This window comes from Pongo pygmaeus, chromosome 20 (assembly GCF_028885625.2).
Source record: "Pongo pygmaeus isolate AG05252 chromosome 20, NHGRI_mPonPyg2-v2.0_pri, whole genome shotgun sequence".
Classification (NCBI taxonomy): Eukaryota; Metazoa; Chordata; class Mammalia; order Primates; family Hominidae; genus Pongo; species Pongo pygmaeus.
The window spans coordinates 43,394,247-43,407,387 of record NC_072393.2 but is presented as its reverse complement, the minus strand read 5'-3'; positions in this window follow the sequence as shown (position 1 = coordinate 43,407,387).

Below are 13,141 nucleotides of genomic sequence, written 5' to 3'. Positions count from 1 at the left end.
GAAGATGCAATATTTTGTCCCTTAGTATTTGTCCCTAATGTATATTTGGCATGAATTTGAGAGGTATTGATATAGTGGAAAGAGAATGGGCTTTAGAATCAGAAGATGCAACATTCTGTCCCTTAGTATTTGGGGGCCTACAGTGGAGCTGACTCTATTTTTCTGATTGTAGTTCTGTATGCTGATGACTTGAGTTCCAGATAGCAGGAATGGTGGATGTTGAGGAGATTCTCAGAGTAAAGGAATAATCTTCAAGTTTTAGCCAGTACCACCTCCACCTGGTGACTTCATCACTGGATGGCACTAAGGGGTGAGGCCATCTGAAGTTAAAGCAAAAAAAAAAAAAAAAAAAGAGTTTAGGCTAGGCATGGTGACTGACAACTGTAATCGCAGCACTTTGGGAGGCCAAGGTGGGAGGATCATTTGAGCCCAGGAGTTTGAGACCAGCCTGGGCAACATGGTGAAACCCCATCTCTATAAAATTTTCTTTTTTTTGGGGGGGGGGTTGGAGTCTCATTCTGTCGCCCAGGCTGGAGTGCAGGGGAGCACAATCTTGGCTCACTGCAACCTCCATCTCTCAGTTCAAGCAATTCTCCTGCCTCAGCCTCCTGAGTAGCTGGGATTACAGGCGCGTGCCACCATGCCCGGCTAATTTTTGTGTTTTCAGTAGAGACAGGGGTTTCACCATGTTGGTCAGGCTGGTCTCTAACTCCTGACTTTGTGATCCACCCACCTCGGCCTCCCAGGGTGCCAGGATTACAGGTATGAGCCACTGTGCCTGGCCTGTTTTTTAATTAGCTAGGCGCAGTGATGTGTGCCTGCTGTAGTCCCAGCTACTCAGGAGGCTGAAGTGGGAAGATCACTTGAGCCTGGGAGGTTGAAACTGCAGTGAGCCATGGTTGTGCCACTGCACTCCAGCCTGGGCAAGAACAAGACCCTGTCTCAAAAAAACAAACAAACAAACAAACAAAAAGGAGGTAAGCTGATGTCCCTATGTCTTTCACTCCCTTTACTACTATCCAGACATGGAATTTGGGTAGGGTGATAGAATAAGAATTTGGAAAACTAGGTGTAGGCTCAATTAGGCCCCCCCAATTACTTAGGGACTTATGAACCTTCCTTCTAGCAATTAAGGAGACAAGAGTTAAAGCAAAAGGAGTAGGCTGGGTGCGGTGGCTCACGCCTGTAATCCCAGCACTTTGGGAGGTTGAAGTGGGTGGATCACTTGAGGCCAGGAGTTCAGGACCAGCCTGACCATCATGGTGAAAACCCGTCTCTTACAAAAATACAAAAAACTTAGTTGGGCATGGCAGTGTGTGTCTGTAATCCCAGCTACTCAGGAGGCTGAGGCAGAGGAATTGCTTGAACCCAGGAGGCAGAGGTTGCGGTGAGCCGAGATCATGCCACTGCACTCCAGCCTGGGTGACAGAGCGAGACTTCATCTCAAAAAAAAAAGGGGACAGTAAAGTTGTCACTGTTTTTCCCTGATCTCGTCTCCCTGCCATGACAGAACTGCCTCTTTCCAGGCACACTGAGGCTTACTGCTGCTTCTAAAAAGTAGCCCATCTTTACCATTTGCCAGTCCCCACCCCAATCTCTCTTTTGTTATCTTACCTCCTCTACCTCTTTTTTCTTTTGAGGGAAAGCAGAGGATAGAGGGCAAGAGAACATTCTGAGAAGTTAGATTCACCTCAGAGGCCAAGGGCAATGAGTGTCCTTGCTCTACAGTTGGGCTCTTCCATGGCAGACTACATGTCAGGCCACACAGAATAGCTGACCAGGCATGGTGGCTCATGCCTGTAATCCTAGCACTTTGGGAGGCCAAGGCAGGCGGAATGCCTGAGCTCAGGGGTTCGAGACCAGCCTGAGCAACATGGTAAAACTCCATCTCTACTAAAATACAGAAAAAAAAAATAGCCAGGCGTGGTGGCATGTGCCTATAGTCTCAGCTACTTGGGAGGCTGAGGCAGGAGAATTGTTTGAACCCAGGAGGCAGAGGTTGCAGTGAACCAAGATCACGCCACTGCACTCCATCCAGCCTGGGCGACAGAGCAAGACTCCATCTCAAAAAAATAATAATAATAAAATAAAAATTAAAAAAAGAATATGTGAGAGCTGTGGGCTGGGAGCAGGAAGACTCAAAAAGGATGATTCACCTGACAGCCAGGCAAGGCAGCAGGAGTTAAGGATAGCCCAGCTGGCTCTGCAGTCTTGACCTGAGTCATTTCTCCTTTTGGCCTCTATTTGTCTGTGTCAAAAAAAGGATAGTGCACAAATCACAAATATGAGTAATGAAAGAGGAGCCATCACTACAGATCCTACAGACATTTACAAAGATAAGAGACCACTATGAACAACTCTATGTCCATACATTTGACAACGCAGATGAAATGGATAAATTCCTTGAAAGATCCAGAAAGAGAATGACAATACCTATCTGATTCATTTATAAATCTACCATCCATATTCCAATTTTGTCAGTTGACTTAATAATGTCCTTTATAGTATTCTTTCTCTTCCATTGTAGGAGCTAGTCTAGAGTCAGGATATCAGTGAGTCCTCTGGTAAAAAGAAACAAAACCCAGCAGATAGTCTGTGGTGCTAGAGTCAGAAAGTCTATGAATGACTCTTCAGGGACCCTCAGAATTTGGGTACTGGCTGTGACAACCCAGATATCTTCTTGTCTTTGCCAGAATGTCAAAGAACAGTTGTTCGTGTTTTTATGAAAAATTTCAATCACAAAAGTAGAAGAGTATTATAATGAACTCCCAGCTCCCTATCACCTATAATTAATTGTTAACATTTTGCCAAAATTGCTTCATCTATTTTTTTCTTTGTTGAAGTATTTTAAAGTAAATCCTAGACATCATATTTCAACCCTAAATACTTTGATATTTCAGCTCTAAAAAATAACATTTTCCTATATAATGATTTTCATATCTAACAAAACAATTCCTTAATATCATCTAATACTCAGTCTATGCAAATTTCCGTGGTTGTTCCCCTCCCCAAAATGTCTTTTTTTTTTTTTTTTCATTTTTTAGAGATGGGTTCTTGCTATATTTCTCGGGCTGGCCTTGAACTCCTGGACTCAAGGGATCCTCCCACCTCAGCCTCCAGAGTAGCTGGGATCATTGGTGCATGCCGCTATGCGTGGCTCCCTAAATGTCCTTTTATACTTAGTTTGTTTGAATCAGAATTCAAATAAGAGTGTGACCCTATCTCTCTCTCTCTCTCTCTCTCTCTCTCTCTCTCTATATATATATATATATATATATATATATATAGCCAGGCACATGCCTGTAATACCAGCACTTTGGGATGTGGAGATGGGCAGATCACTTGAGCTCAGGAGTTTGAGACCAGCCTGGCCAACATAGTGAAACCTCCTCTCTACTAAAAAATACAAAAATCAGCCAGGAGTGGTGGCGCATGCCTATAATCCCAGCTACTTGGGAAAGTGAGGCAGGAGAATCTCTTTAACCTGAGAGGCAGAGGTTGCAATGAGCCAAGATTGCACCACCGCACTCCAGCCTGGGAGATAGAATGAGCAAGACTCCACCTCAAAACAAACAAACAAGCAAAAATTAGCCATGTGTGGTGGTGTGCACCTGTAGTCCCAGCTACTCAGGTGGCTGTGGTGGGAGGATTACTTGAGCCCAGGAGTTCAAGGCTATAGTGAGCTATGATTATGTCACTGCACTCCAGCCTAAGTGATAGCAAGACTCTGTCTCTAAAAAACAAAAAATTGAGTCTGGGAGTGGTGGCTCACACCTGTAATCCCAGCACTTTGGGAGGCGGAGGTGGGTGGATCACGAGGTCAGGAGTTGAAGATCAGCCTGACCAATATGGTGAAGCCCTGTCTCTACAAAAAATACAAAAATTAGCCGGGCGTGGTGGCACGTGCCTGTAGTTCCAGCTACTCGGGAGGCTAAGGCAGGAGAATCGCTTGAACCCGGGAGGTGGAGGTTGTAATGAGCCGAGATTGCACCACTGCACTCCATCCTGGGTGACAGAGCAAGACTCCATCTCAAAAAAAAAGAAAAAAAATTAAATAAGGCCTATATACTGTATTTGATTGTTATGCTTCCTAAGACTCTTTTAATCTTGAACATTTACAGTCCTGTCACCAGCTTTTTCACACCATTGATTTGTTGAGGGTACTAAATCAGTAGTGCCGTAGACTTCTCCATGCTTTGGATTGTTCTGATAGAGCAGGGTTTCTATAACCTGAGGTCTAGATGTACTTTGAGAGTCCATGAAACTCTTCAAATTAAAAGAAAAAAAAAGTTGTTGCCATGTGTTAAGTACTTTTTTCTGCTGAGAAAAAGTCTGCAGCTTTTATCAGATTCTTAAGGAGGCTCCTGACACAAATACATGAAATCAACACTTAAGGAGACAGCACAGGGCTTTAGCTCAGACATTGCCAATAACCAGTTGAATAACCTTCAACAAGTAATGACCTTACTGGGCCCTAGTTTTCTGATTTTTGAAGGGAGAATTGCACTTCAGATCTCTCCAGCATATTAGAAGGGGCTTCCAGCCTCCCATCTTTCTCCCAGCATGCGTGCTCAGGATGGTATGAGAAACTTTTCTTAACATGTACAGCCGCCAACTGCTTTGAACCAGGGTTTAGGTGACAGGGAGTTTGGCCTTGAGTAAGACCTCAATGGGAGGAGGATCTTACATTTCTGGAAGAATATGATTTGCACAGACTAAGGTGAGTGAATAAAGACACTAGACTGAGGCCAGGCACGGTGGCTCACGCCTGTAATCCCAGCACTTTGGGAGGCCAAGGCAGGTGGATCACGAGGTCAGAAGATCGAGACCATCCTGGCTAACTAACATGGTGAAACCCCATCTCTACTAAAAATACAAAAAATTAGCCGGGCGTCGTGGCGGGCGCCTGTAGTCCCAGCTACTTGGGAGGCTGAGGCAGGAGAATTGCGTGAACCCGGGAGGCAGAGCTTGCAGTGAGCCAAGATCGCGCCACTGCACTCCAGCCTGGGCAACAGAGCAAGACTCTGTCTCAAAAAAAAAAAAAAAAAAAAAAGACACTAGATTGAGATTGGGAAATGACCCTGAGGACATACAGAAACTCCTAGATGGGTTGGCTCTGAGGACTGAGCCCTGGGCACTCCAGTGTTTGGAAGGGGAACTGTCAAGGATATTTAGAAGGAGCGGCCAGGAATGTAAGAGAAAAACTAAAAAAGTGGTGTTCAGAAGTGAAAAGATGCACACATTTCAAGAAGGAGGGAGTGATAAACTATGTCAAATACTGCTGATGGGTCAAGTAAGAGAAAGAGTGAGAGAAGTCACCACTGGAGTTGGCAAATGGGTATATTTGGTAACCTTGACAAATGCATTTCAGTGGAGTTGTGGGATAGGTGGTTTGATTAGAGTGGGTTTAAGAGAGAATGGGGCCAGGCGTGGTGGCTCATGCCTGTAATCCCAGCACTTTGGGAGGCTGAGGCGGGCGGATCATGAGGTCAGGAGATCAAGACCATCCTGGCTAACATGTTGAAACCTCGTCTCTACTAAAAACACAAAAATTATCTGGGCATGGTGGCACGTGCCTGTAATCCCAGCTACTTGGGAGGCTGAGGCAGGAGAATTGCTTGAACCAGGGAGTTGGAGGTTGCAGTGAGTGGAGATCATGCCACAGCACTCTGGTCTTATGACAGAGCAAGACTCCATCTCAAAAGAAAAAAAAAGAGAGAATGGAACAAAAGGAACAGGTTCACTGGGGTTTTTGTTTGTTTTTGAACTTATTTTATTTTGAGACAGAGTCTCTCTCTCTCTCCCTGGCTGAAGTGCAGTGGCATGATCACGGCCCACTGCAGCCTCAACCTCTTCTGCTCAGGTGATTCTCCCACTTCAGCCTCCTGAGTAGCTGGGGCTACAGGTGTATGCCACCATGCCCAGCTTGAACTTTAGAACATTAACTAGAAATTATTTCAAATTCCCAAAAAATCAGAAAATAAAATAATGCAGTAAAACTCTATGCCCTTTATTCAGATTAAATTATTGTTAAAATATTACCTCATTTGCTTATTCTGTCTCTCCACACACATACACATAAACAATTTAATATTTATCTGGAATTTTCGAGGGTAAGTTACATAGAACACTTCAGTATGTACTTCCTAAGGATAGGGATATTCTCTTATATAATTGTTGTACAGTTATCAACTTCATACATTTGCAATACTTTACATCCATAATCCCATTCTGTCAGTTGTCCTAATAATGTCCTTTAAATCATTCTTTTTTTTTTTTTGAGATGGAGTTTCGCTCTTGTCGTCCAGGCTGGAGTGCAGTGACGCGATCTCAGCTCACTGTAACCTCTGCCTCCCGGGTTCAAGCGATTTTCCTGCCTCAGCCTCCCAAGTAGCTGGGATTACAGGTGTCCACCACCACACCCAGCTAATTTTTGTATTTTTAATAGAGACGGGGTTTCACCATGTTGGCCAGGCTGGTCTCGAACGCCTGACCTCAGGTCATCCACCCACTTTGGCCTCCCAAAGTGCTGGGATTACAGGCGTGAGCCACCATGCCCACTCTAAAGCATTCCTTCCCTTCCATTGTAAGAGCAAACCTAGGCTGGGCACAGTGGCTCATGCCCGTAATCCTAGCACTTTGTGATACTGAAACAGGAGGATTGCTTGAGGCCAGGAGTTCAAAACGAGCCTGGTCAACATAATGAGACCCCATCTCTAACCAAACAAAGAACCAATCTAGAGTCAGATATTGATTGCATTCAGTTATCATGTCTATTTCACGTCCTTTAATCTGGAACATTTCTACAACCTTTATTTGCCTTGTATAATATTGCCATTTTAAATTGTGGTAAAATATATAAAACATAAAATTGATAACTGTAACTTTTTTTTTTTTGGAGAGGGAGTCTCACTCTGTCACCCAGGCTGGATGCAATGACGTAATCTCAGCTCACTGCCACCTCTGCCTCGCAGGTTCAATCAATTCTCCTGCCTCAGCCTCCCAAGTAGCTGGGACTACAGGCACAGGCCTTCACACCTGGCTAAGCTTTAAATATTTTTTTAGAGACAGGTTCTCTCTATGTAGCTCAGGCTGGTCTCAAATTCTTGCACTGAAGTGATCATCCCACCTGGGCCTCCCAAAGTTCTAGGATTACATGTGTGGGCCACTGTGTCCAGTAACATCCTAATTTCATCTTTCCAAGACTATTACTCCTCCAGTTCTTCCCATTCTCAACAAATGGCAATTTATGTTCTTCCATTTACTCAAGCCACTTGAAATCATTCTTGATTCCTTCCTTTCACTTATACCCCACAGGAGGTCCTATCTGGCTTTACCAGCCAAGCTACCATCTCTTATTTGGATTATTATAATGAACTCATTCATCTCACTGCTCCTGCCCTAGACCTCTCATATTCTATTCTCCACGCAACAACCAGAAGGATCCTTTGAAAACAAACATCAGGCCGGGCGCAGTGGCTCACACCTGTAATCCCAGCACTTTCCCTGCTCACAGCTGTAATCCCAGACTTTGAGAGGCTGAGGTGGGAAGATTGCTTGAGGCCAGGAGTTTGAGACCAGCCTGGGCAACATAGTGAGATACTGTCTCTAAAAAAAAAGAAAAAGATTAGTTGGGTATGGTGGCACTGCCTGTGGTCCCAGCTACTTGGGAGGCTGAGATGGGAGGATCGCTTGAGCCCAGGAGGTCGACACTGCAGTGACCTATGATTAAACCACTGCACTCCAGCCTGGGCAACAGACTGAGACCCTGTTTGTAAAAAATGAAAATTAAAAAAATAAAAAACAAACTTTGGATCATGCCATTCCCTTCGTTCAAAATCCTCCAGTGGCTCTTCACTAAGAGGAAAGGCCAAAGTCCTTACAATGGCCTAAAAGGCTGACATGATTTGCAGCCGAGCCCCTCCCCTCACCTCTCTGAGTACATGTCTTATCACTTTTCCTCTCATCCAGCTCCAGCAACCATGCTCAAATATGTCGAGTGCAATCCCCACTCAGGGCCTTGGCACTTGCTGTTCCTTTTCCTGGAATGTTCTTCCCCAAAATAAACATATGGTTCACTCTTCACTTCCTCCAGATCGCTACTGAAATACTGCTTTATCAGAGAGGCCTTCCCTTCCCCCCGGCATTCTCCATTCTCCTTATTTGGCTCTATTTTTCTCTGTAGTACTTAGCAATTGACATATATTTATTGAATGCTCATCTCTCCCCACCAGAATGTCAACTCTATGAAGAAAATCAGGTTTTTTTCTGTGGGCGGGGCGGGGGGGGGTTGTTTGTTTGTTTTTTGTTTTTTTTGAGACAAAAGTCTTGCTCTGTCACCCAGGCTGGAGTGCAGTGGCGCTATCTGGGCTCACCACAACCTCCACCTCCTGGGTTCAAGTGATCCTCTTGCCTCAGCCTCCAAGTAGCTGGGATTACAGGCACACGCCACCACGCCCAGCTAATTTTTGTATTTTTAGTAGAGACGGGGTTTTTCACATGTTGGCCAGACTGGTCTCAAACTCCTGACCTCAAGTGATCCACCTGCCTTGGCCTCCCAAAGTGTTGGGATTACAGGAGTGAGCCACTGCACCTGGCCAGGACCATTTAAAATATATAAAAGAAATATATTTTGGGGTAAAATATTTTGATTTCCTTCAGGGTCAGCTGTCATGTGATGCTATACCAGAGTTAGGTTGGAATTTTGTATCTTATTGTCACAAAGTCTGCTTTTTTCAGTCTTAGGATCTCTATTTTAACCTTAATTCTCGTCAATTGTGCCTCAACTCCAAAAAAGTGGGGGCGGGGCATAGGATCAGGCGTGTCCGATCTCCCTTCCTGTCATGGCCGGGAATTCAGGTTTTCAGGTTTCTCTGGGGTCTCCTTGGCCTGGAGGAGTTCCTTTCAGTTGGTTGGTGGGGGAGCTTAGGTTTTAATTTTTGGTTTACAGTTAGCAGTTTCTGACTGGTTAAGTCTCTAGTTTTGTTTTACTGTTTACATTGGGCTTCAGGTTGCTTATGTAAGAACCCAAATCACTGGATCTGTCTCAGCCCAATGACCTCCTAATTAAATTTTTTCCTGTTACAAAACAAACATGGAGTTTCTAGCTCAGAAATCAGACAATATTATTACACACAGCAAGAACTGCATCAGTTTCCCATGTCCAGTACCCTACAGGTGACATGGCAGGAGCCAGATGGACCGTGACCATGCAACAGAGTTTCTTGCCTCACAGGGGACAAACCCTGAAACTGTGAACCTGACAGTTTATGTAGACTACGTGCTGCCCACGTGCTGCCCACGTGCTTCGCGGCCCTCCTGAGAGAGGGAGAGAAAACTGATCTCCCTAGTGTAAACAAGTGCTTTGGAATGTGAATAAATTCAGGAAGAGAACGGAGAGTCCCTACCTTGGAATGCAAGCGTTTCTCCCTGAAATAAGTTTTTGTTTGTTTGTTGTTGTTGTTTTTTGAGAGGGAGTCTCACTCTGTTGCTAGGCTGGAGTGCAGTGGCGCGATCTCGGCTCACTGAAACCTCCACCTCCCAGGTTGAAGCGATTCTCCTGCCTCAGCCTCCCGAGTAGCTAGGACTACAGGCGCATGCCACCACGCCCGGCTAATTTTTGTATTTTTAGTAAAGACGGGGTTTCAACATGTTGATTGACCAGGATGGTCTCAATCTCTTGACCTTGTGATCCACCCACCTCAGCTTCCCAAAGTGCTGAGATTACAGGTGTGAGCCACCACGCCCGGCCTGTTGTTGTTGTCTTTTGAGACAGGGTCTCACTCTGTCACCTAGGCTGGATTTCAGTGGTGCACTCACAGCTCACTGCAGCCTCAACCTCCCTGGGCTCAAGGGATCCACCTGTTATAGTAGGTAGCTAGTCCGTGTCCCCTGTGCCCTGCCCCAAACATCTCTCTAAAATAATAATTGGTCACAGTCGGCACCAGGGAAAGGCAGTATCCCAATAGATAGAAAACTCCTGGAACTGCTGATCAGCAGCTTCCCTATAAGATCTTAGGACTTGGGCAAGTGGGCTCAAGCATGTGCACTAAGAGGCAAAATGGCAGTGTTTAACTGGTATATGACCTTCTTCTAAGAACACTTGACTAGTAAGGGAAGAATGCTTCAAGTGGGCATGTGTACATCTTCAGTAAACACACTGCGCATGCACCCCCTCCCAAGTGCTGGCCACAAGTGGACAGCCCACCCCAAGGAAAGAATCAGGGAAGAAATGCCACCCCCCAGAAGCATATCAATGGATAAAACTCCAAGTCCGTATAAAACCCCAAGTCCAGGGTTAAACCACACACCTGACCTCCACCCGCTTGGACCTCCTCCAAGTGTATTTTATTTCCTTTCTTTCCGGCTCTAAAGCTTTTTTTTTTTTTTTTTTTTTTGAGACGGAGTCTCACTCTGTTGCCCAGGCTGGAGTGCAGTGGCATGATCTCGGCTCACTGCAACCTCCGCTTCCCGAGTTCAAGTGATTCTCCTGCCTCAGCCTCCTGAGTAGCTGGGACTACAGGCACGTGCCACCACACACGGCTAATTTTTTTATTTTTAGTAGAGACAGGGTTTCACCATGTTGGCCAGGCTGGTCTCAATCTCTTGATCTCGTGATCCACCCTCCTCGGCCTCCCAAAGTGCTGGGATTACAGGTGTGAGCCACCGCACACAGCCTTTAAAGCTTTTTAATTAATTTTCACTTCTCCTTTACAATGTGCCTCAGTCTCTCACCCTACCTTATGCCCCTTGGTCGAATTCTTCTGAGGAGGCAAGAATTGAGGTTGCTACAGACCTTATGGATTCACCACCACTAACATATTTTGTTGCTGCGTGTCTCAGATACATTCCCTAAAGTGCTAACACACCTACTTCAGCCTCCCAAGTAGCTGGGACTACAGGCATGCACCATCATGCCTGGCTAATTTTTGCATTTTTTTGTAGAGATGGGTTTTCAGCATGTTGCCCAGTCTGCTCTTGAACTCCTGGGCTCAAGCAGTCTGACTGCCTTGGCCTCCCAAAGTGCCGAGATTACAGGCAAGAGTTACCACACTCAGCCAAGATAAGTTTTATTATCCTTGCTCTGTCGCCCAGGCTGGAGTGCATGGCACAATCGGCTCACTGCAAGCTCCACCTCCCAGGTTCACGCCATTCTCCTGCCTCAGCCTCCCGAGTAGCTGGGACTACAGGCACCCACCACCACGCCTGGCTAATTTTTTTGTATTTTTTTAGTAGAGATGGGGTTTCACCATGTTAGCCAGGATGGTCTCGATCTCCTGACCCATTGATCCACCTGCCTCGGCCTCCCAAAGTGTTGGAATTACAGATGTGAGCCACTGCGCTTGGCCAGTTTCATTATCCTTTGAATGGGAGCAGATGGCTCCAAGTATAACACCACTGGCATGTGACGAGCAAATGGGTCTGGAGAAAAAGAGACATTTTCTAGCACATCTAAGCAAGTTCTCCTTTGCTCAGGAAACCAAACCACGCAGAAACACAAAAATAATCATGGAGCATTGACAGAGACTTTGAGGGAAAGGCTAGAGAGGCTGAAGAACAATCAGAAAGTGTAGGACCAGAGAAGCCAAAGGAAGAGGAGTGCTTCAAGGAGAGAGTGGCCAGTAGGGTCAGCTACTGCAAAGAAAAGGACTGATGGGACTTCACTGGATTTAGCAACAAGATTGTGACGAACTTGACCAAAGCCAGTTCAGTGAGTAATGAGGGTTGAAGCGAGACTGTAATGGGTGGAAGAGTGCCCCACGACTCAGATACATTCTCCAAGTACTAATGATACAGGAGGTAGAAAGAAATTATTTAGGGAGGTAGTGAGGGCAAAAGAGTCTTTGGCAGAATTTCTTTTCTAACAAAAAGCAGCCCCCAAATCATTTCTTTTCTAAACAAAGAGCAGCTTGAAAAATCGAGCTGCAACCATAAATAAGGAAGCTAGAAGCTTGCATGGGGGAATGCCAGCAGCAGTGCCAACAGAAAAGGGCTATCTGGGGCCAGACATGTCCAACATGGAGGCTCCATCTTCCCTTTTTTTGTTACCACCTGTACAGCAATAAAGAAATGGGCAACATAGCACAGGCCAGGCAGAGAACCCACCTGCATGATAAAAGATCAGGCTGGGGTTAGCAGAGATTCACGCCTATGCCAATGGCACACCTGATCCAATCAGTTTTTCATGCCCTATGTAAATCAGACACCGTCTTCTCGCCAGATCACCTACAAAACCCCTGCATTTCACCATGGATCTGGCAACCCATTTTTCCAGGACCCCTCTCTGCAGCAGAGAGCTATTCTCTTTCTTTTGCCTAGTAAACTTCCACTCTCAACCTCACTCTTCGTGTGTCTGCATCCTTGTTCCTGTAGCTGTGAGACAAGGAACCTTGGGTGTTACTCCAAACTACAAGGCTGCTTCACTAACACACCTTCTCACCATGGATGGTAAGAAGAAAAGACAATGTAAACTCAATTGACCAGGAAGTGGAGGGAGGAGAGAAAGCAGCAGCCCATAAGGTCAGGTGGGGAGAATTTTTTTTTTTTTTTTTTTTTTTTGAGACGGACTCTCATTCTGTCACCCAGGCTGGAGTCCAGTGGTGTGATCTTGGCTCACTGCAACCTCCACCTCCCAGGTTCAAGCGATTCTCCTGCCTCAGCCTACCAAGTAACTGGGATTACAGGCATGCACCACCATGCCGGGCTAATTTTTGTATTTTTAGTAGAGACGGGATTTTACCATGTTGGTCAGACTGGTCTCAAACTCCTGACCTCAGGTGATCTGCCCACCTCAGCCTCCCAAAGTGTTGGGATTATAGGCGTGAGCCACCATGCCCGGCCAGGTGAGATTTCAATATGGGAGTGGAAACCAAAAATAAAACTCTAAGCCCCCCAAACAACTGAATGGACCCTTCCTCTTGGCCAAGGGCATTCTAAGGTAAACCTGAAACACTAGTTCTGGCAATGATGGGAATGGGTGGTCGGACATGTCTCATTATACCTTCTTCCCTTTGGAATTCAGGCACAGCCAACCGACCAGCATGAACAGTGAAACAGAGACCTTAAGACTGAGAAAACATACTTTTTGTAGCAATAAGATACCAACATGACAGACAGGAGGCCCCGAAAGAAATGAAAGTAT